This window comes from Salmo salar, chromosome ssa04 (genome assembly GCF_905237065.1).
Source record: "Salmo salar chromosome ssa04, Ssal_v3.1, whole genome shotgun sequence".
NCBI classification, from domain to species: Eukaryota; Metazoa; Chordata; class Actinopteri; order Salmoniformes; family Salmonidae; genus Salmo; species Salmo salar.
This window is the reverse complement of record NC_059445.1, coordinates 32,149,106-32,169,656: the sequence shown is the minus strand read 5'-3', so window position 1 is coordinate 32,169,656 and position 20,551 is coordinate 32,149,106. Positions and strand designations below refer to the sequence as shown.

At 44.0% G+C, this 20,551-nt stretch overlaps 19 non-coding genes across 19 annotated transcripts; all 19 read left to right on the top strand.

Moving 5' to 3' along the window:
• The first annotated feature begins 1,683 nt into the window (after nt 1–1,683).
• Nucleotides 1,684–1,765, top strand: trnas-gcu (transfer RNA serine (anticodon GCU)). The gene has a single exon. It is a non-coding gene; the product is annotated as a tRNA-Ser (tRNA).
• A 1,038-nt stretch (nt 1,766–2,803) lies between these two features.
• trnas-gcu (transfer RNA serine (anticodon GCU)) lies at nt 2,804–2,885 on the top strand. Its single transcript has one exon. It is a non-coding gene; the product is annotated as a tRNA-Ser (tRNA).
• A 478-nt stretch (nt 2,886–3,363) lies between these two features.
• trnas-gcu (transfer RNA serine (anticodon GCU)) lies at nt 3,364–3,445 on the top strand. The gene has a single exon. It is a non-coding gene; the product is annotated as a tRNA-Ser (tRNA).
• A 477-nt stretch (nt 3,446–3,922) lies between these two features.
• Nucleotides 3,923–4,004, top strand: trnas-gcu (transfer RNA serine (anticodon GCU)). Its single transcript has one exon. It is a non-coding gene; the product is annotated as a tRNA-Ser (tRNA).
• A 479-nt stretch (nt 4,005–4,483) lies between these two features.
• trnas-gcu (transfer RNA serine (anticodon GCU)) lies at nt 4,484–4,565 on the top strand. The gene has a single exon. It is a non-coding gene; the product is annotated as a tRNA-Ser (tRNA).
• Nucleotides 4,566–5,041: 476 nt separating this feature from the next.
• Nucleotides 5,042–5,123, top strand: trnas-gcu (transfer RNA serine (anticodon GCU)). The gene has a single exon. It is a non-coding gene; the product is annotated as a tRNA-Ser (tRNA).
• Nucleotides 5,124–5,600: 477 nt separating this feature from the next.
• On the top strand, nt 5,601–5,682 carry trnas-gcu (transfer RNA serine (anticodon GCU)). Its single transcript has one exon. It is a non-coding gene; the product is annotated as a tRNA-Ser (tRNA).
• A 479-nt stretch (nt 5,683–6,161) lies between these two features.
• trnas-gcu (transfer RNA serine (anticodon GCU)) lies at nt 6,162–6,243 on the top strand. Its single transcript has one exon. It is a non-coding gene; the product is annotated as a tRNA-Ser (tRNA).
• Nucleotides 6,244–7,843: 1,600 nt separating this feature from the next.
• Nucleotides 7,844–7,925, top strand: trnas-gcu (transfer RNA serine (anticodon GCU)). The gene has a single exon. It is a non-coding gene; the product is annotated as a tRNA-Ser (tRNA).
• A 479-nt stretch (nt 7,926–8,404) lies between these two features.
• On the top strand, nt 8,405–8,486 carry trnas-gcu (transfer RNA serine (anticodon GCU)). Its single transcript has one exon. It is a non-coding gene; the product is annotated as a tRNA-Ser (tRNA).
• A 477-nt stretch (nt 8,487–8,963) lies between these two features.
• On the top strand, nt 8,964–9,045 carry trnas-gcu (transfer RNA serine (anticodon GCU)). The gene has a single exon. It is a non-coding gene; the product is annotated as a tRNA-Ser (tRNA).
• Nucleotides 9,046–10,085: 1,040 nt separating this feature from the next.
• trnas-gcu (transfer RNA serine (anticodon GCU)) lies at nt 10,086–10,167 on the top strand. The gene has a single exon. It is a non-coding gene; the product is annotated as a tRNA-Ser (tRNA).
• A 479-nt stretch (nt 10,168–10,646) lies between these two features.
• On the top strand, nt 10,647–10,728 carry trnas-gcu (transfer RNA serine (anticodon GCU)). Its single transcript has one exon. It is a non-coding gene; the product is annotated as a tRNA-Ser (tRNA).
• Nucleotides 10,729–11,208: 480 nt separating this feature from the next.
• Nucleotides 11,209–11,290, top strand: trnas-gcu (transfer RNA serine (anticodon GCU)). Its single transcript has one exon. It is a non-coding gene; the product is annotated as a tRNA-Ser (tRNA).
• A 2,477-nt stretch (nt 11,291–13,767) lies between these two features.
• On the top strand, nt 13,768–13,849 carry trnas-gcu (transfer RNA serine (anticodon GCU)). The gene has a single exon. It is a non-coding gene; the product is annotated as a tRNA-Ser (tRNA).
• A 3,286-nt stretch (nt 13,850–17,135) lies between these two features.
• trnas-gcu (transfer RNA serine (anticodon GCU)) lies at nt 17,136–17,217 on the top strand. The gene has a single exon. It is a non-coding gene; the product is annotated as a tRNA-Ser (tRNA).
• A 479-nt stretch (nt 17,218–17,696) lies between these two features.
• Nucleotides 17,697–17,778, top strand: trnas-gcu (transfer RNA serine (anticodon GCU)). The gene has a single exon. It is a non-coding gene; the product is annotated as a tRNA-Ser (tRNA).
• Nucleotides 17,779–18,257: 479 nt separating this feature from the next.
• On the top strand, nt 18,258–18,339 carry trnas-gcu (transfer RNA serine (anticodon GCU)). Its single transcript has one exon. It is a non-coding gene; the product is annotated as a tRNA-Ser (tRNA).
• A 1,599-nt stretch (nt 18,340–19,938) lies between these two features.
• trnas-gcu (transfer RNA serine (anticodon GCU)) lies at nt 19,939–20,020 on the top strand. Its single transcript has one exon. It is a non-coding gene; the product is annotated as a tRNA-Ser (tRNA).
• The last annotated feature ends 531 nt before the right edge of the window (nt 20,021–20,551 follow it).

Genomic DNA, 20,551 nt, shown 5'->3' with positions numbered 1-20,551 from the left:
GCGGATAAGGTGGTCGAGTGGTTAAGGTGATGGACTGCTAATCCATTGTGCTCTGCAAGCATGGGTTAGAATCCCATCCTCATCGAGCAACCAAAAAAATAAGACCTTTTTTATGGCACTGTAAGATTTTGACTTACGCAAACATTGGTAAGATGGCCGACTGCCACCGCAAGAGCACAGAACTTGGTATCTGAGTGGTGAAGGCGATGAACTACATGTGTAGATTGGAAAACCAACCTCTTCGCAAATGTTTTTTTTATTTCTTCTCTTGCATGGCCCCACATGAATATAGAATCCCTGCACACTCCTAGAGCGACTGATAAGATTCAGGTATTGAAGAATAGCTTTACCAAGGGCAACCTCAACGGTGGGATTTGAACCGACACCTCCACACACTTAATCAAGCACTTTAGACCACTCAGCCTGACAACACATTTGTTAAATGTCTCGATGGGATGGACACATGGCCCTGCCGTTACAATGCCTAACTTTCATCGATTTCAATCATGGGTTTACATACAGCAACTGCAGTTTGTGGGGGAAAATACCACGTTTGTAAAAACGGATGAGGTGGCCGAGTGGTTAAGGCGATGGACTGCTAATCCATTGTGCTCTGCATGCATGTGTTCGAATCCTATCCTCATCGAGCAATCAAAAAAATAAGACCTTTTTTATGGCACTGTAAGATTTTGACTTACGCAAACATTGGTAAGATGGCCGACTGCCACCGCAAGAGCACAGAACTTGGTATCTGAGTGGTGAAGGCGATGAACTACATGTGTAGATTGGAAAACCAACCTCTTCGCAAATGTTTTTTTATTTCTTCTCTTGCATGGCCCCACATGAATATAGAATCCCTGCACACTCCTAGAGCGACTGATAAGATTCAGGTATTGAAGAATAGCTTTACCAAGGGCAACCTCAACGGTGGGATTTGAACCGACACCTCCACACACTTAATCAAGCACTTTAGACCACTCAGCCTGACAACACATTTGTTAAATGTCTCGATGGGATGGACACATGGCCCTGCCGTTGCAATGCCTAACTTTCATCGATTTCAATCATGGGTTTACATACAGCAACTACAGTTTGTGGGGGCAACTGCCACTTGTGTACCAGCGGATAAGGTGGCCGAGTGGTTAAGGTGATGGACTGCTAATCCATTGTGCTCTGAATGCATGGGTTCGAATCCCATCCTCATCGAGCAACCAAAAAAAAAGACCTTTTTTATGGCACTGTAAGATTTTGACTTACGCAAACATTGGTAAGATGGCCGACTGCCACCGCAAGAGCACAGAACTTGGTATCTGAGTGGTGAAGGCGATGAACTACATGTGTAGATTGGAAAACCAACCTCTTCGCAAATGTTTTTTTATTTCTTCTCTTGCATGGCCCCACATGAATATAGAATCCCTGCACACTCCTAGAGCGACTGATAAGATTCAGGTATTGAAGAATAGCTTTACCAAGGGCAACCTCAACGGTGGGATTTGAACCGACACCTCCACACACTTAATCAAGCACTTTAGACCACTCAGCCTGACAACACATTTGTTAAATGTCTCGATGGGATGGACACATGGCCCTGCCGTTGCAATGCCTAACTTTCATCGAATTCAATCATGGGTTTACATACAGCAACTGCAGTTTGTGGGGGAAAATACCACGTGTGTACAAACGGATGAGGTGGCCGAGTGGTTAAGGCGATGGACTGCTAATCCATTGTGCTCTGCATGCATGGGTTCGAATCCCATCCTCATCGAGCAACCAAAAAAATAAGACCTTTTTATGGCACTGTAAGATTTTGACTTACGCAAACATTGGTAAGATGGCCGACTGCCACCGCAAGAGCACAGAACTTGGTATCTGAGTGGTGAAGGCGATGAACTACATGTGTAGATTGGAAAACCAACCTCTTCGCAAAGGTGTTTTTTTATTTCTTCTCTTGCATGGCCCCACATGAATATAGAATCCCTGCACACTCCTAGAGCGACTGATAAGATTCAGGTATTGAAGAATAGCTTTACCAAGGGCAACCTCAACGGTGGGATTTGAACCGACACCTCCACACACTTAATCAAGCACTTTAGACCACTCAGCCTGACAACACATTTGTTAAATGTCTCGATGGGATGGACACATGGCCCTGCCGTTGCAATGCCTAACTTTCATCGAATTCAATCATGGGTTTACATACAGCAACTGCAGTTTGTGGGGGAAAATACCACGTGTGTACAAACGGATGAGGTGGCCGAGTGGTTAAGGCGATGGACTGCTAATCCATTGTGCTCTGCATGCATGTGTTCGAATCCTATCCTCAACGAGCAATCAAAAAAATAAGACCTATTTATGGCACTGTACGATTTTGACTTACGCAAAGATTGGTAAGATGGCCGACTGCCACCGCATGAGCACAGAACTTGGTATCTGAGTGGTGAAGGCGATGAACTACATGTGTAGATTGGAAAACCAACCTCTTCGCAAATGTTTTTTTATTTCTTCTCTTGCATGGCCCCACATGAATATAGAATCCCTGCACACTCCTAGAGCGACTGATAAGATTCAGGTATTGAAGAATAGCTTTACCAAGGGCAACCTCAACAGTGGGATTTGAACCGACACCTCCACACACTTAATCAAGCACTTTAGACCACTCAGCCTGACAACACATTTGTTAAATGTCTCGATGGGATGGACACATGGCCCTGCCGTTGCAATGCCTAACTTTCATTGAATTCAATCATGGGTTTACATACAGCAACTGCAGTTTGTGGGGGAAAATGCCACGTGTGTACAAACGGATGAGGTGGCCGAGTGGTTAAGGTGATGGACTGCTAATCCATTGTGCTCTGCATGCATGGGTTCGAATCCCATCCTCATCGAGCAACCAAAAAAATAAGACCTTTTTTATGGCACTGTAAGATTTTGACTTACGCAAACATTGGTAAGATGGCCGACTGCCACCGCAAGAGCACAGAACTTGGTGTCTGAGTGGTGAAGGCGATGAACTACATGTGTAGATTGGAAAACCAACCTCTTCGCAACTGTTTTTTTATTTCTTCTCTTGCATGGCCCCACATGAATATAGAATCCCTGCACACTCCTAGAGCGACTGATAAGATTCAGGTATTGAAGAATAGCTTTACCAAGGGCAACCTCAACGGTGGGATTTGAACCGACACCTCCACACACTTAATCAAGCACTTTAGACCACTCAGCCTGACAACACATTTGTTAAATGTCTCGATGGGATGGACACATGGCCCTGCCGTTGCAATGCCTAACTTTCATCGATTTCAATCATGGGTTTACATACAGCAACTGCAGTTTGTGGGGGAAAATACCACGTGTGTACAAACGGATGAGGTGGCCGAGTGGTTAAGGCGATGGACTGCTAATCCATTGTGCTCTGCATGCATGGGTTCGAATCCCATCCTCATCGAGCAATCAAAAAAATAAGACCTTTTTATGGCACTGTAAGATTTTGACTTACGCAAACATTGGTAAGATGGCCGACTGCCACCGCAAGAGCACAGAACTTGGTATCTGAGTGGTGAAGGCGATGAACTACATGTGTAGATTGGAAAACCAACCTCTTCGCAAATGTTTTTTTATTTCTTCTCTTGCATGGCCCCACATGAATATAGAATCCCTGCACACTCCTAGAGCGACTGATAAGATTCAGGTATTGAAGAATAGCTTTACCAAGGGCAACCTCAACGGTGGGATTTGAACCGACACCTCCACACACTTAATCAAGCACTTTAGACCACTCAGCCTGACAACACATTTGTTAAATGTCTCGATGGGATGGACACATGGCCCTGCCGTTGCAATGCTTAACTTTCATTGATTTCAATCATGGGTTTACATACAGCAACTACAGTTTGTGGGGGCAAATGCCACATGTGTACAAACGGATGAGGTGGCCGAGTGGTTAAGGCGATGGACTGCTAATCCATTGTGCTCTGCATGCATGGGTTCGAATCCCATCCTCATCGAGCAACCAAAAAAATAAGACCTTTTTTATGGCACTGTAAGATTTTGACTTACGCAAACATTGGTAAGATGGCCGACTGCCACCGCAAGAGCACAGAAGTTGGTATCTGAGTGGTGAAGGCGATGAACTACATGTGTAGATTGGAAAACCAACCTCTTCGCAAATGTTTTTTTTATTTCTTCTCTTGCATGGCCCCACATGAATATAGAATCCCTGCACACTCCTAGAGCAACTGATAAGATTCAGGTAATGAAGAATAGCTTTACCAAGGGCAACCTCAATGGTGGGATTTGAACCGACACCTCCACACACTTAATCAAGCACTTTAGACCACTCAGCCTGACAACACATTTGTTAAATGTCTCGATGGGATGGACACATGGCCCTGCCGTTGCAATGCCTAACTTTCATCGATTTCAATCATGGGTTTACATACAGCAACTGCAGTTTGTGGGGGAAAATACCACATGTGTACAAATGGATGAGGTGGCCGAGTGGTTAAGGCGATGGACTGCTAATCCATTGTGCTCTGCATGCATGGGTTCGAATCCCATCCTCATCGAGCAATCAAATAAATAAGACCTTTTTATGGCACTGTAAGATTTTGACTTACGCAAACATTGGTAAGATGGCCGACTGCCACCGCAAGAGCACAGAACTTGGTGTCTGAGTGGTGAAGGCGATGAACTACATGTGTAGATTGGAAAACCAACCTCTTCGCAAATGTTTTTTTATTTCTTCTCTTGCATGGCCCCACATGAATATAGAATCCCTGCACACTCCTAGAGCGACTGATAAGATTCAGGTATTGAAGAATAGCTTTACCAAGGGCAACCTCAACGGTGGGATTTGAACCGACACCTCCACACACTTAATCAAGCACTTTAGACCACTCAGCCTGACAACACATTTGTTAAATGTCTCGATGGGATGGTACACATGGCCCTGCCGTTGCAATACTTAACTTTCATTGATTTCAGTCATGGGTTTACATACAGCAACTACAGTTTGTGGGGGAAAATGCCACGTGTACTAACGGATGAGGTGGCCGAGTGGTTAAGGCGATGGACTGCTAATCCATTGTGCTCTGAATGCATGGGTTCGAATCCCATCCTCATCGAGCAACCAAAAAAAAAGACCTATTTTATGGCACTGTAAGATTTTGACTTACGCAAACATTGGTAAGATGGCCGACTGCCACCGCAAGAGCACAGAACTTGGTATCTGAGTGGTGAAGGCGATGAACTACATGTGTAGATTGGAAAACCAACCTCTTCGCAAGTGTTTTTTTATTTCTTCTCTTGCATGGCCCCACATGAATATAGAATCCCTGCACACTCCTAGAGCAACTGATAAGATTCAGGTAATGAAGAATAGCTTTACCAAGGGCAACCTCAACGGTGGGATTTGAACCGACACCTCCACACACTTAATCAAGCACTTTAGACCACTCAGCCTGACAACACATTTGTTAAATGTCTCGATGGGATGGACACATGGCCCTGCATTTGCAATGCCTAACTTTCATCGATTTCAATCATGGGTTTACATACAGCAACTGCAGTTTGTGGGGGAAAATACCACATGTGTACAAATGGATGAGGTGGCCGAGTGGTTAAGGCGATGGACTGCTAATCCATTGTGCTCTGCATGCATGGGTTCGAATCCCATCCTCATCGAGCAATCAAAAAAATAAGACCTTTTTTATGGCACTGTACGATTTTGACTTACGCAAACATTGGTAAGATGGCCGACTGCCACCGCATGAGCACAGAACTTGGTGTCTGAGTGGTGAAGGCGATGAACTACATGTGTAGATTGGAAAACCAACCTCTTCGCAAATGTTTTTTTTATTTGTTCTCTTGCATGGCCCCACATGAATATAGAATCCCTGCACACTCCAAGAGCAACTGATAAGATTCAGGTAATGAAGAATAGCTTTACCAAAGGCAACCTCAACGGTGGGATTTGAACCGACACCTCCACACACTTAATCAAGCACTTTAGACCACTCAGCCTGACAACACATTTGTTAAATGTCTCGATGGGATCGACACATGGCTCTGCCGTTGCAATGCCTAACTTTCATTGATTTCAATCATGGGTTTACATACAGCAACTACAGTTTGTGGGGGCAAATGCCACTTGTGTACAAACGGATGAGGTGGCCGAGTGGTTAAGGCGATGGACTGCTAATCCATTGTGCTCTGCATGCATGGGTTTGAATCCCATCCTCATCGAGCAAACAAAAAATTAAGACCTTTTTATGGCACTGTAAGATTTTGACTTACGCAAACATTGGTAAGATGGCCGACTGCCACCGCATGAGCACAGAACTTGGTATCTGAGTGGTGAAGGCGATGAACTACATGTGTAGATTGGAAAACCAACCTCTTCGCAAATGTTTTTTTATTTCTTCTCTTGCATGGCCCCACATGAATATAGAATCCCTGCACACTCCTAGAGCAACTGATAAGATTCAGGTAATGAAGAATAGCTATACCAAGGGCAACCTCAACGGTGGGATTTGAACCGACACCTCCACACACTTAATCAAGCACTTTAGACCACTCAGCCTGACAACACATTTGTTAAATGTCTCGATGGGATGGACACATGGCCCTGCCGTTGCAATGCCTAACTTTCATCGATTTCAATCATGGGTTTACATACAGCAACTGCAGTTTGTGGGGGAAAATACCACGTGTGTACAAACGGATGAGGTGGCCGAGTGGTTAAGGCGATGGACTGCTAATCCATTGTGCTCTGAATGCATGGGTTCGTATCCCATCCTCATCGAGCAACCAAAAATATAAGACCTTTTTTATGGCACTGTAAGATTTTGACTTACGCAAACATTGGTAAGATGGCCGACTGCCACCGCAAGAGCACAGAACTTGGTGTCTGAGTGGTGAAGGTGATGAACTACATGTGTAGATTGGAAAACCAACCTCTTCGCAAATGTTTTTTTTAATTTCTTCTCTTGCATGGCCCCACATGAATATAGAATCCCTGCACACTCCTAGAGCGACTGATAAGATTCAGGTATTGAAGAATAGCTTTACCAAGGGCAACCTCAACGGTGGGATTTGAACCGACACCTCCACACACTTAATCAAGCACTTTAGACCACTCAGCCTGACAACACATTTGTTAAATGTCTCGATGGGATCGACACATGGCTCTGCCGTTGCAATGCCTAACTTTCATCGATTTCAATCATGGGTTTACATACAGCAACTACAGTTTGTGGGGGCAAATGCCACTTGTGTACAAACGGATGAGGTGGCCGAGTGGTTAAGTTGATGGACTGCTGATCCATTGTGCTCTGCATGCATGGGTTCGAATCCCATCCTCATGGAGCAATCAAATAAATAAGACCTTTTTTATGGCACTGTAAGATTTTGACACACGCAAACATTGGTAAGATGGCCGACTGCCACCGCAAGAGCACAGAACTTGGTGTCTGAGTGGTGAAGGCGATGAACTACATGTGTAGATTGGAAAACCAACCTCTTCGCAAATGTTTTATTATTTCTTCTCTTGCATGGCCCCACATGAATATAGAATCCCTGCACACTCCTAGAGCGACTGATAAGATTCAGGTATTGAAGAATAGCTTTACCAAGGGCAACCTCAACGGTGGGATTTGAACCGACACCTCCACACACTTAATCAAGCACTTTAGACCACTCAGCCTGACAACACATTTGTTAAATGTCTCGATGGGATGGACACATGGCCCTGCCGTTGCAATGCCTAACTTTCATCGAATTCAATCATGGGTTTACATACAGCAACTGCAGTTTGTGGGGGGAAAATACCACGTGTGTACAAACGGATGAGGTGGCCGAGTGGTTAAGGCGATGGACTGCTAATCCATTGTGCTCTGCATGCATGGGTTCGAATCCCATCCTCATCGAGCAACCAAAAAATATAAGACCTTTTTTATGGCACTGTAAGATTTTGACTTACGCAAACATTGGTAAGATGGCCGACTGCCACCGCATGAGCACAGAACTTGGTGTCTGAGTGGTGAAGGTGATGAACTACATGTGTAGATTGGAAAACCAACCTCTTCGCAAATGTTTTTTTATTTCTTCTCTTGCATGGCCCCACATGAATATAGAATCCCTGCACACTCCTAGAGCGACTGATAAGATTCAGGTATTGAAGAATAGCTTTACCAAGGGGAACCTCAACTTTGGGATTTGAACCGACACCTCCACACACTTAATCAAGCACTTTAGACCACTCAGCCTGACAACACATTTGTTAAATGTCTCGATGGGATCGACACATGGCCCTGCCGTTGCAATGCCTAACTTTCATTGATTTCAATCATGGGTTTACATACAGCAACTACAGTTTGTGGGGGCAACTGCCACTTGTGTACCAACGGATGAGGTGGCCGAGTGGTTAAGGCGATGGACTGCTAATCCATTGTGCTCTGCATGCATGGGTTCGAATCCCATCCTCATCGAGCAACCAAAAAAATAAGACCTTTTTATGGCACTGTAAGATTTTGACTTACGCAAACATTGGTAAGATGGCCGACTGCCACCGCAAGAGCACAGAACTTGGTATCTGAGTGGTGAAGGCGATGAACTACATGTGTAGATTGGAAAACCAACCTCTTCGCAAATGTTTTTTTACTTCTTCTCTTGCATGGCCCCACATGAATATAGAATCCCTGCACACTCCTAGAGCAACTGATAAGATTCAGGTAATGAAGAATAGCTTTACCAAGGGCAACCTCAACGGTGGGATTTGAACCGACACCTCCACACACTTAATCAAGCACTTTAGACCACTCAGCCTGACAACACATTTGTTAAATGTCTCGATGGGATGGACACATGGCCCTGCCGTTGCAATGCCTAACTTTCATCGATTTCAATCATGGGTTTACATACAGCAACTGCAGTTTGTGGGGGAAAATACCACGTGTGTACAAATGGATGAGGTGGCCGAGTGGTTAAGGCGATGGACTGCTAATCCATTGTGCTCTGCATGCATGGGTTCGAATCCCATCCTCATCGAGCAATCAAAAAAATAAGACCTTTTTTATGGCACTGTACGATTTTGACTTACGCAAACATTGGTAAGATGGCCGACTGCCACCGCATGAGCACAGAACTTGGTGTCTGAGTGGTGAAGGCGATGAACTACATGTGTAGATTGGAAAACCAACCTCTTCGCAAATGTTTTTTTAATTTCTTCTCTTGCATGGCCCCACATGAATATAGAATCCCTGCACACTCCTAGAGCGACTGATAAGATTCAGGTATTGAAGAATAGCTTTACCAAGGGCAACCTCAACGGTGGGATTTGAACCGACACCTCCACACACTTAATCAAGCACTTTAGACCACTCAGCCTGACAACACATTTGTTAAATGTCTCGATGGGATCGACACATGGCTCTGCCGTTGCAATGCCTAACTTTCATTGATTTCAATCATGGGTTTACATACAGCAACTGCAGTTTGTGGGGGCAAATACCACGTGTGTACAAACGGATGAGCTGGCCGAGTGGTTAAGGCGTTGGACTGCTAATCCATTGTGCTCTGCATGCATGGGTTCGAATCCCATCCTCATCGAGCAAACAAAAATATAAGACCTTTTTTATGGCACTGTAAGATTTTGACTTACGCAAACATTGGTAAGATGGCCGACTGCCACCGCATGAGCACAGAACTTGGTATCTGAGTGGTGAAGGCGATGAACTACATGTGTAGATTGGAAAACCAACCTCTTCGCAAATGTTTTTTTATTTCTTCTCTTGCATGGCCCCACATGAATATAGAATCCCTGCACACTCCTAGAGCGACTGATAAGATTCAGGTATTGAAGAATAGCTTTACCAAGGGGCAACCTCAACTTTGGGATTTGAACCGACACCTCCACACACTTAATCAAGCACTTTAGACCACTCAGCCTGACAACACATTTGTTAAATGTCTCGATGGGATCGACACATGGCCCTGCCGTTGCAATGCCTAACTTTCATCGATTTCAATCATGGGTTTACATACAGCAACTACAGTTTGTGGGGGCAACTGCCACTTGTGTACCAACGGATGAGGTGGCCGAGTGGTTAAGGCGATGGACTGCTAATCCATTGTGCTCTGCATGCATGGGTTCGAATCCCATCCTCATCGAGCAACCAAAAAAATAAGACCTTTTTTATGGCACTGTAAGATTTTGACTTACGCAAACATTGGTAAGATGGCCGACTGCCACCGCAAGAGCACAGAACTTGGTATCTGAGTGGTGAAGGTGATGAACTACATGTGTAGATTGGAAAACCAACCTCTTCGCAAATGTTTTTTTATTTCTTCTCTTGCATGGCCCCACATGAATATAGAATCCCTGCACACTCCTAGAGCGACTGATAAGATTCAGGTATTGAAGAATAGCTTTACCAAGGGCAACCTCAACGGTGGGATTTGAACCGACACCTCCACACACTTAATCAAGCACTTTAGACCACTCAGCCTGACAACACATTTGTTAAATGCCTCAATGGGATGGACACATGGCCCTGCCGTTGCAATGCCTAACTTTCATCGAATTCAATCATGGGTTTACATACAGCAAATGCAGTTTGTGGGGGGAAAATACCACGTGTGTACAAATGGATGAGGTGGCCGAGTGGTTAAGGCGATGGACTGCTATTCCATTGTGCTCTGCATGCATGGGTTCGAATCCCATCCTCATCGAGCAAACAAAAAAATAAGACCTTTTTTATGGCACTGTAAGATTTTGACTTACGCAAACATTGGTAAGATGGCCGACTGCCACCGCAAGAGCACAGAACTTGGTATCTGAGTGGTGAAGGTGATGAACTACATGTGTAGATTGGAAAACCAACCTCTTCGCAAATGTTTTTTTATTTCTTCTCTTGCATGGCCCCACATGAATATAGAATCCCTGCACACTCCTAGAGCAACTGATAAGATTCAGGTAATGAAGAATAGCTTTACCAAAGGCAACCTCAACGGTGGGATTTGAACCGACACCTCCACACACTTAATCAAGCACTTTAGACCACTCAGCCTGACAACACATTTGTTAAATGTCTCGATGGGATCGACACATGGCCCTGCCGTTGCAATACTTAACTTTCATTGATTTCAATCATGGGTTTACATACAGCAACTACAGTTTGTGGGGGCAAATGCCACTTGTGTGTACCAACGGATGAGGTGGCCGAGTGGTTAAGGCGATGGACTGCTAATCCATTGTGCTCTGCATGCATGGGTTCGAATCCCATCCTCATCGAGCAAACAAAAAATTAAGACCTTTTTATGGCACTGTAAGATTTTGACTTACGCAAACATTGGTAAGATGGCCGACTGCCACCGCATGAGCACAGAACTTGGTATCTGAGTGGTGAAGGCGATGAACTACATGTGTAGATTGGAAAACCAACCTCTTCGCAAATGTTTTTTTTATTTCTTCTCTTGCATGGCCCCACATGAATATAGAATCCCTGCACACTCCTAGAGCGACTGATAAGATTCAGGTAATGAAGAATAGCTATACCAAGGGCAACCTCAACGGTGGGATTTGAACCGACACCTCCACACACTTAACCTGTTGGGTCTAGGGGGCAGCATTTGCACGTCTGGATAAAAAAAATGTACCCGATTTAATCTGGTTACTAATCCTACCCAGTAACTAGAATATGCATATACTTATTATATATGGATAGAAAACACTCTAAAGTTTCCAAAACTGTTTGAATGGTGTCTGTGAGTATAACAGAACTCATTTGGCAGGCAAAACCCTGAGACATTTTCTGACAGGAAGTGGATACCTGATGTGTTGTATTGACTTTAAACCTATCCCATTGAAAAACACAGGGGTTTAGGAATATTTTGGCACTTCCTATTGCTTCCACTAGATGTCACCAGCCTTTACAAAGTGTTTTCAGTCTTCTGGAGGGAGATCTGACCGAACAAGAGCCATGGAACGGTGATGTCCCATTAGACACCTGGCGCGCTAGTTCATGTTGGGTACCCTCGTTCCAATACGTTATAAAAGACTATGCATTCGTCCACCTTGAATATTATTCATGTTCTGGTTAAAAAAGGCCCTAATGATTTATGCTATACAACGTTTGACATGTTTGAACGAACGGAAATATATTTTTTCCCCTCGTTCATGACGAGAAGTCCGGCTGGCTTACATCATGTGCTAACGAGACGGAGATTTTTGGACATAAATGATGAGCTTTTTTGAACAAAACTACATTCGTTATGGACCTGTGATACCTGGAAGTGACATCTGATGAAGAGAATCAAAGGTAATGGATTATTTACATAGTATTTTCGATTTTAGATCTCCCCAACATGACGTCTAGTCTGTATCGCAACGCGTATTTTTCTGGGCACAGTGCTCAGATTATTGCAAAGTGTGATTTCCCAGTAAGGTTATTTTTAAATCTGGCAAGTTGATTGCGTTCAAAAGATGTAAATCTATAATTCTTTAAATGACAATATAATATTTTACCAATGTTTTCTAATTTTAATTATTTAATTTGTGACGCTGACTTGACTGCCGGTTATTGGAGGGAAACGATTTCCTCAACATCAATGCCATAGTAAAACGCTGTTTTTGGATATAAATATCAACTTGATAGAACTAAAAATGCATGCATTGTCTAACATAATGTCCTAGGAGTGTCATCTGATGGAGATTGTAAAAGGTTAGTGTATCATTTTAGCTGGTTTTATGGTTTTGGTGACCCTGTCTTTGACTTGACAAAACATTACACACAACTCTTGTAAATGTACTGTCCTAACATACTCTAAATTTATGCTTTCGCCGTAAAACCTTTTTGAAATCGTAAAACGTGGTTAGATTAAGGAGATGTTTATCTTTCAAATGGTGTAACATAGTTGTATTTTTGAAAAATTTGAATTTTGACATTTATTTGGATTCAAATTTGCCGCTCTTGAAATGCACCTGCTGTTGATGGAGTGCACCACAGGTGGCACGCTAGCGTCCCACCTAGCCCCAAGAGGTTAATCAAGCACTTTAGACCACTCAGCCTGACAACACATTTGTTAAATGTCTCGATGGGATGGACACATGGCCCTGCCGTTGCAATGCCTAACTTTCATCGATTTCAATCATGGGTTTACATACAGCAACTGCAGTTTGTGGGGGAAAATACCACGTGTGTACAAACGGATGAGGTGGCCGAGTGGTTAAGGCGATGGACTGCTAATCCATTGTGCTCTGAATGCATGGGTTCGTATCCCATCCTCATCGAGCAACCAAAAATATAAGACCTTTTTATGGCACTGTAAGATTTTGACTTACGCAAACATTGGTAAGATGGCCGACTGCCACCGCATGAGCACAGAACTTGGTATCTGAGTGGTGAAGGCGATGAACTACATGTGTAGATTGGAAAACCAACCTCTTCGCAAATGTTTTTTTAAATTTCTTCTCTTGCATGGCCCCACATGAATATAGAATCCCTGCACACTCCTAGAGCGACTGATAAGATTCAGGTATTGAAGAATAGCTTTACCAAGGGCAACCTCAACGGTGGGATTTGAACCGACACCTCCACACACTTAATCAAGCACTTTAGACCACTCAGCCTGACAACACATTTGTTAAATGTCTCGATGGGATCGACACATGGCCCTGCCGTTGCAATGCCTAACTTTCATTGATTTCAATCATGGGTTTACATACAGCAACTACAGTTTGTGGGGGCAACTGCCACTTATGTACCAACGGATGAGGTGGCCGAGTGGTTAAGGCGATAGACTGCTGATCCATTGTGCTCTGCATGCATGGGTTCGAATCCCATCCTCATCGAGCAAACAAATAATTAAGACCTTTTTTATGGCACTGTAAGATTTTGACTTACGCAAAAATTGGTAAGATGGCCGACTGCCACCCCATGAGCACAGAACTTGGTGTCTGAGTGGTGAAGGCGATGAACTACATGTGTAGATTGGAAAACCAACCTCTTCGCAAATGTTTTTTTTATTTCTTCTCTTGCATGGCCCCACATGAATATAAAATCCCTGCACACTCCTAGAGCAACTGATAAGATTCAGGTATTGAAGAATAGCTTTACCAAGGGCAACCTCAACTTTGGGATTTGAACCGACACCTCCACACACTTAATCAAGCACTTTAGACCACTCAGCCTGACAACACATTTGTTAAATGTCTCGATGCGATCGACACATGGCTCTGCCGTTGCAATGCCTAACTTTCATTGATTTCAATCATGGGTTTACATACAGCAACTACAATTTGTGGGGGCAACTGCCACTTATGTACCAACGGATGAGGTGGCCGAGTGGTTAAGACGTTGGACTGCTAATCCATTGTGCTCTACATGCATGGGTTCGAATCCCATCCTCATCGAGCAAACTAAAAATGAAGACCTTTTTTATGGCACTGTAAGATTTTGACTTACGCAAACATTGGTAAGATGGCCGACTGCCACCGCAAGAGCACAGAACTTGGTATCTGAGTGGTGAAGGTGATGAACTACATGTGTAGATTGGAAAACCAACCTCTTCGCAAATGTTTTTTTTATTTCTTATCTTGCATGGCCCCACATGAATATAGAATCCCTGCACACTCCTAGAGCAACTGATAAGATTCAGGTATTGAAGAATAGCTTTACCAAGGGCAACCTCAACGGTGGGATTTGAACCGACACCTCCACACACTTAATCAAGCACTTTAGACCACTCAGCCTGACAACACATTTGTTAAATGCCTCAATGGGATGGACACATGGCCCTGCCGTTGCAATGCCTAACTTTCATCGAATTCAATCATGGGTTTACATACAGCAACTGCAGTTTGTGGGGGAAAATACCACCTGTGTAGAAACGGATGAGGTGGCCGAGTGGTTAAGGCGATGGACTGCTAATCCATTGTGCTCTGAATGCATGGGTTTGTATCCCATCCTCATCGAGCAACCAAAAATATAAGACCTTTTTTATGGCACTGTAAGATTTTGACTTACGCAAACATTGGTAAGATGGCCGACTGCCACCGCATGAGCACAGAACTTGGTGTCTGAGTGGTGAAGGTGATGAACTACATGTGTAGATTGGAAAACCAACCTCTTCGCAAATGTTTTTTTTATTTCTTCTCTTGCATGGCCCCACATGAATATAGAATCCCTGCACACTCCTAGAGCAACTGATAAGATTCAGGTATTGAAGAATAGCTTTACCAAGGGGAACCTCAACTTTGGGATTTGAACCGACACCTCCACACACTTAATCAAGCACTTTAGACCACTCAGCCTGACAACACATTTGTTAAATGTCTCGATGGGATCGACACATGGCCCTGCCGTTGCAATACTTAACTTTCATTGATTTCAATCATGGGTTTACATACAGCAACTACAGTTTGTGGGGGCAACTGCCACTTGTGTACCTGCGGATAAGGTGGCCGAGTGGTTATGGTGATGGACTGCTAATCTATTGTGCTCTGCATGCATGGGTTCGAATCCCATCCTCATCGAGCAACCAAAAAAATAAGACCTTTTTTATGGCACTGTAAGATTTTGACTTACGCAAACATTGGTAAGATGGCCGACTGCCACCGCAAGGGCACAGAACTTGGTATCTGAGTGGTGAAGGCGATGAACTACATGTGTAGATTGGAAAACCAACCTCTTCGCAAATGTTTTTTTTATTTCTTCTCTTGCATGGCCCCACATGAATATAGAATCCCTGCACACTCCTAGAGCGACTGATAAGATTCAGGTATTGAAGAATAGCTTTACCAAGGGCAACCTCAACGGTGGGATTTGAACCGACACCTCCACACACTTAATCAAGCACTTTAGACCACTCAGCCTGACAACACATTTGTTAAATGTCTTGATGGGATCGACACATGGCTCTGCCGTTGCAATGCCTAACTTTCATTGATTTCAATCATGGGTTTACATACAGCAACTACAATTTGTGGGGGCAACTGCCACTTATGTACCAACGGAGGAGGTGGCCGAGTGGTTAAGGCGATAGACTGCTGATCCATTGTGCTCTGCATGCATGGGTTCGAATCCCATCCTCATCGAGCAAACAAATAATTAAGACCTTTTTTATGGCACTGTAAGATTTTGACTTACGCAAAAATTGGTAAGATGGCCGACTGCCACCCCATGAGCACAGAACTTGGTGTCTGAGTGGTGAAGGCGATGAACTACATGTGTAGATTGGAAAACCAACCTCTTCGCAAATGTTTTTTTTATTTCTTCTCTTGCATGGCCCCACATGAATATAAAATCCCTGCACACTCCTAGAGCAACTGATAAGATTCAGGTATTGAAGAATAGCTTTACCAAGGGCAACCTCAACGGTGGGATTTGAACCGACACCTCTAAACACACTCTATCAAGCACTTTAGACCACTCAGCCTGACAACACATTTGTTAAATGTCTCGATGGGATGGACACATGGCCCTGCCGTTGCAATGCCTAACTTTCATCGATTTCAATCATGGGTTTACATACAGCAACTGCAGTTTGTGGGGGAAAATACCACATGCTTACAAATGGATGAGGTGGCCGAGTGGTTAAGGAGATGGACTGCTATTCCATTGTGCTCTGCATGCATGGGTTCGAATCCCATCCTCATTGAGCAATCAAAAAAAAAGACCTTTTTTATGGCACTGTACGATTTTGACTTACGCAAACATTGGTAAGATGGCCGACTGCCACCGCATGAGCACAGAACTTGGTGTCTGAGTGGTGAAGGCGATGAACTACATGTGTAGATTGGAAAACCAACCTCTTCGCAAATGTTTTTTTTATTTCTTCTCTTGCATGGCCCCACATGAATATAGAATCCCTGCACACTCCTAGAGCGACTGATAAGATTCAGGTATTGAAGAATAGCTTTACCAAGGGCAACCTCAACGGTGGGATTTGAACCGACACCTCCACACACTTAATCAAGCACTTTAGACCACTCAGCCTGACAACACATTTGTTAAATGTCTCGATGGGATGGACACATGGCCCTGCCGTTGCAATGCCTAACTTTCATCGAATTCAATCATGGGTTTACATACAGCAACTGCAGTTTGTGGGGGGAAAATACCACGTGTGTACAAACGGATGAGGTGGCCGAGTGGTTAAGGCGATGGACTGCTAATCCATTGTGCTCTGCATGCATGGGTTCGTATCCCATCCTCATCGAGCAACCAAAAATATAAGACCTTTTTTATGGCACTGTAAGAATTTGACTTACGCAAACATTGGTAAGATGGCCGACTGCCACCGCATGAGCACAGAACTTGGTGTCTGAGTGGTGAAGGTGATGAACTACATGTGTAGATTGGAAAACCAACCTCTTCGCAAATTTTTTTTTTATTTCTTCTCTTGCATGGCCCCACATGAATATAGAATCCCTGCACACTCCTAGAGCGACTGATAAGATTCAGGTATTGAAGAATAGCTTTACCAAGGGCAACCTCAACGGTGGGATTTGAACCGACACCTCCACACACTTAATCAAGCACTTTAGACCACTCAGCCTGACAACACATTTGTTAAATGTCTCGATGGGATGGACACATGGCCCTGCCGTTGCAATGCCTAACTTTCATCGATTTCAATCATGGGTTTACATACAGCAACTGCAGTTTGTGGGGGAAAATACCACATGTTTGCAAATGGATGAGGTGGCTGAGTGGTTAAGGCGATGGACTGCTAATCCATTGTGCTCTGCATGCATGGGTTCGAATCCCATCCTCATCGAGCAATCAAAAAAATAAGACTATTTTCATGGCACTGTAAGAATTTGACTTACGCAAACATTGGTTAGATGGCCGACTGCCACCGCATGAGCACAGAACTTGGTGTCTGAGTGGTGAAGGTGATGAACTACATGTGTAGATTGGAAAACCAACCTCTTCGCAAATGTTTTTTTTATTTCTTCTCTTGCATGGCCCCACATGAATATAGAATCCCTGCACACTCCTAGAGCGACTGATAAGATTCAGGTATTGAAGAATAGCTTTACCAAGGGCAACCTCAACGGTGGGATTTGAACCGACACCTCCACACACTTAATCAAGCACTTTAGACCACTCAGCCTGACAACACATTTGTTAAATGTCTCGATGGGATCGACACATGGCCCTGCCGTTGCAATGCCTAACTTTCATCGAATTCAATCATGGGTTTACATACAGCAACTACAGTTTGTGGGGGAAAATGCCACTTATGTACAAATGGATGAGGTGGCCGAGTGGTTAAGGCGATGGACTGCTAATCCATTGTTCTCTGCATGCATAGGTTCGAATCCCATCCTCATCGAGCAAACAAATAATTAAGACCTTTTTTATGGCACTGTAAGATTTTGACTTACGCAAACATTGGTAAGATGGCCGACTGCCACCGCAAGAGCACAGAACTTGGTATCTGAGTGGTGAAGGTGATGAACTACATGTGTAGATTGGAAAACCAACCTCTTCGCAAATGTTTTTTTTATTTCTTCTCTTGCATGGCCCCACATGAATATAGAATCCCTGCACACTCCTAGAGCAACTGATAAGATTCAGGTAATGAAGAATAGCTTTACCAAGGGCAACCTCAACGGTGGGATTTGAACCGACACCTCAAACACACTTTATCAAGCACTTTAGACCACTCAGCCTGACAACACATTTGTTAAATGTCTCGATGGGATGGACACATGGCCCTGCCGTTGCAATGCCTAACTTTCATCGATTTCAATCATGGGTTTACATACAGCAACTGCAGTTTGTGGGGGAAAATACCACATGGTTACAAATGGATGAGGTGGCCGAGTGGTTAAGGAGATGGACTGCTAATCCATTGTGCTCTGCATGCATGGGTTCAAATCCCATCCTCATTGAGCAATCAAAAAAAAAGACCTTTTTTATGGCACTGTAAGATTTTGACTTACGCAAACATTGGTAAGATGGCCGACTGCCACCGCATGAGCACAGAACTTGGTGTCTGAGTGGTGAAGGCGATGAACTACATGTGTAGATTGGAAAACCAACCTCTTCGCAAATGTTTTTTTATTTCTTCTCTTGCATGGCCCCACATGAATATAGAATCCCTGCACACTCCTAGAGCGACTGATAAGATTCAGGTATTGAAGAATAGCTTTACCAAGGGCAACCTCAACGGTGGGATTTGAACCGACACCTCCACACACTTAATCAAGCACTTTAGACCACTCAGCCTGACAACACATTTGTTAAATGTCTCGATGGGATCGACACATGGCTCTGCCGTTGCAATGCCTAACTTTCATTGATTTCAATCATGGGTTTACATACAGCAACTACAATTTGTGGGGGCAACTGCCACTTATGTACCAACGGATGAGGTGGCCGAGTGGTTAAGGCGATGGACTGCTAATCCATTGTGCTCTGAATGCATGGGTTCGTATCCCATCATCATCGAGCAACCAAAAATATAAGACCTTTTTTATGGCACTGTAAGATTTTGACTTACGCAAACATTGGTAAGATGGCCGACTGCCACCGCAAGAGCACAGAACTTGGTATCTGAGTGGTGAAGGCGATGAACTACATGTGTAGATTGGAAAACCAACCTCTTCGCAAATGTTTTTTTACTTCTTCTCTTGCATGGCCCCACATGAATATAGAATCCATGCACAGTCCTAGAGCGACTGATAAGATTCAGGTATTGAAGAATAGCTTTACCAAGGGCAACCTCAACGGTGGGATTTGAACCGACACCTCCACACACTTAATCAAGCACTTTAGACCACTCAGCCTGACAACACATTTGTTAAATGTCTCGATGGGATCGACACATGGCCCTGCCGTTGCAATGCCTAACTTTCATTGATTTCAATCATGGGTTTACATACAGCAACTACAGTTTGTGGGGGCAACTGCCACTTATGTACCAACGGATGAGGTGGCCGAGTGGTTAAGGCGATGGACTGCTAATCCATTGTGCTCTGCATGCATGGGTTCGAATCCCATCCTCATCGAGCAACCAAAAAAATAAGACCTTTTTATGGCACTGTAAGATTTTGACTTACGCAAACATTGGTAAGATGGCCGACTGCCACCGCAAGAGCACAGATCTTGGTATCTGAGTGGTGAAGGCGATGAACTACATGTGTAGATTGGAAAACCAACCTCTTCGCAAATGTTTTTTTTATTTGTTCTCTTGCATGGCCCCACATGAATATAGAATCCCTGCACACTCCTAGAGCAACTGATAAGATTCAGGTATTGAAGAATAGCTTTACCAAGGGCAACCTCAACGGTGGGATTTGAACCGACACCTCCACACACTTAATCAAGCACTTTAGACCACTCAGCCTGACAACACATTTGTTAAATGTCTCGATGGGATGGACACATGGCCCTGCCGTTGCAATGCCTAACTTTCATCGATTTCAATCATGGGTTTACATACAGCAACTGCAGTTTGTGGGGGAAAATACCACGTGTGTACAAACGGATGAGGTGGCCGAGTGGTTAAGGCGATGGACTGCTAATCCATTGTGCTCTGA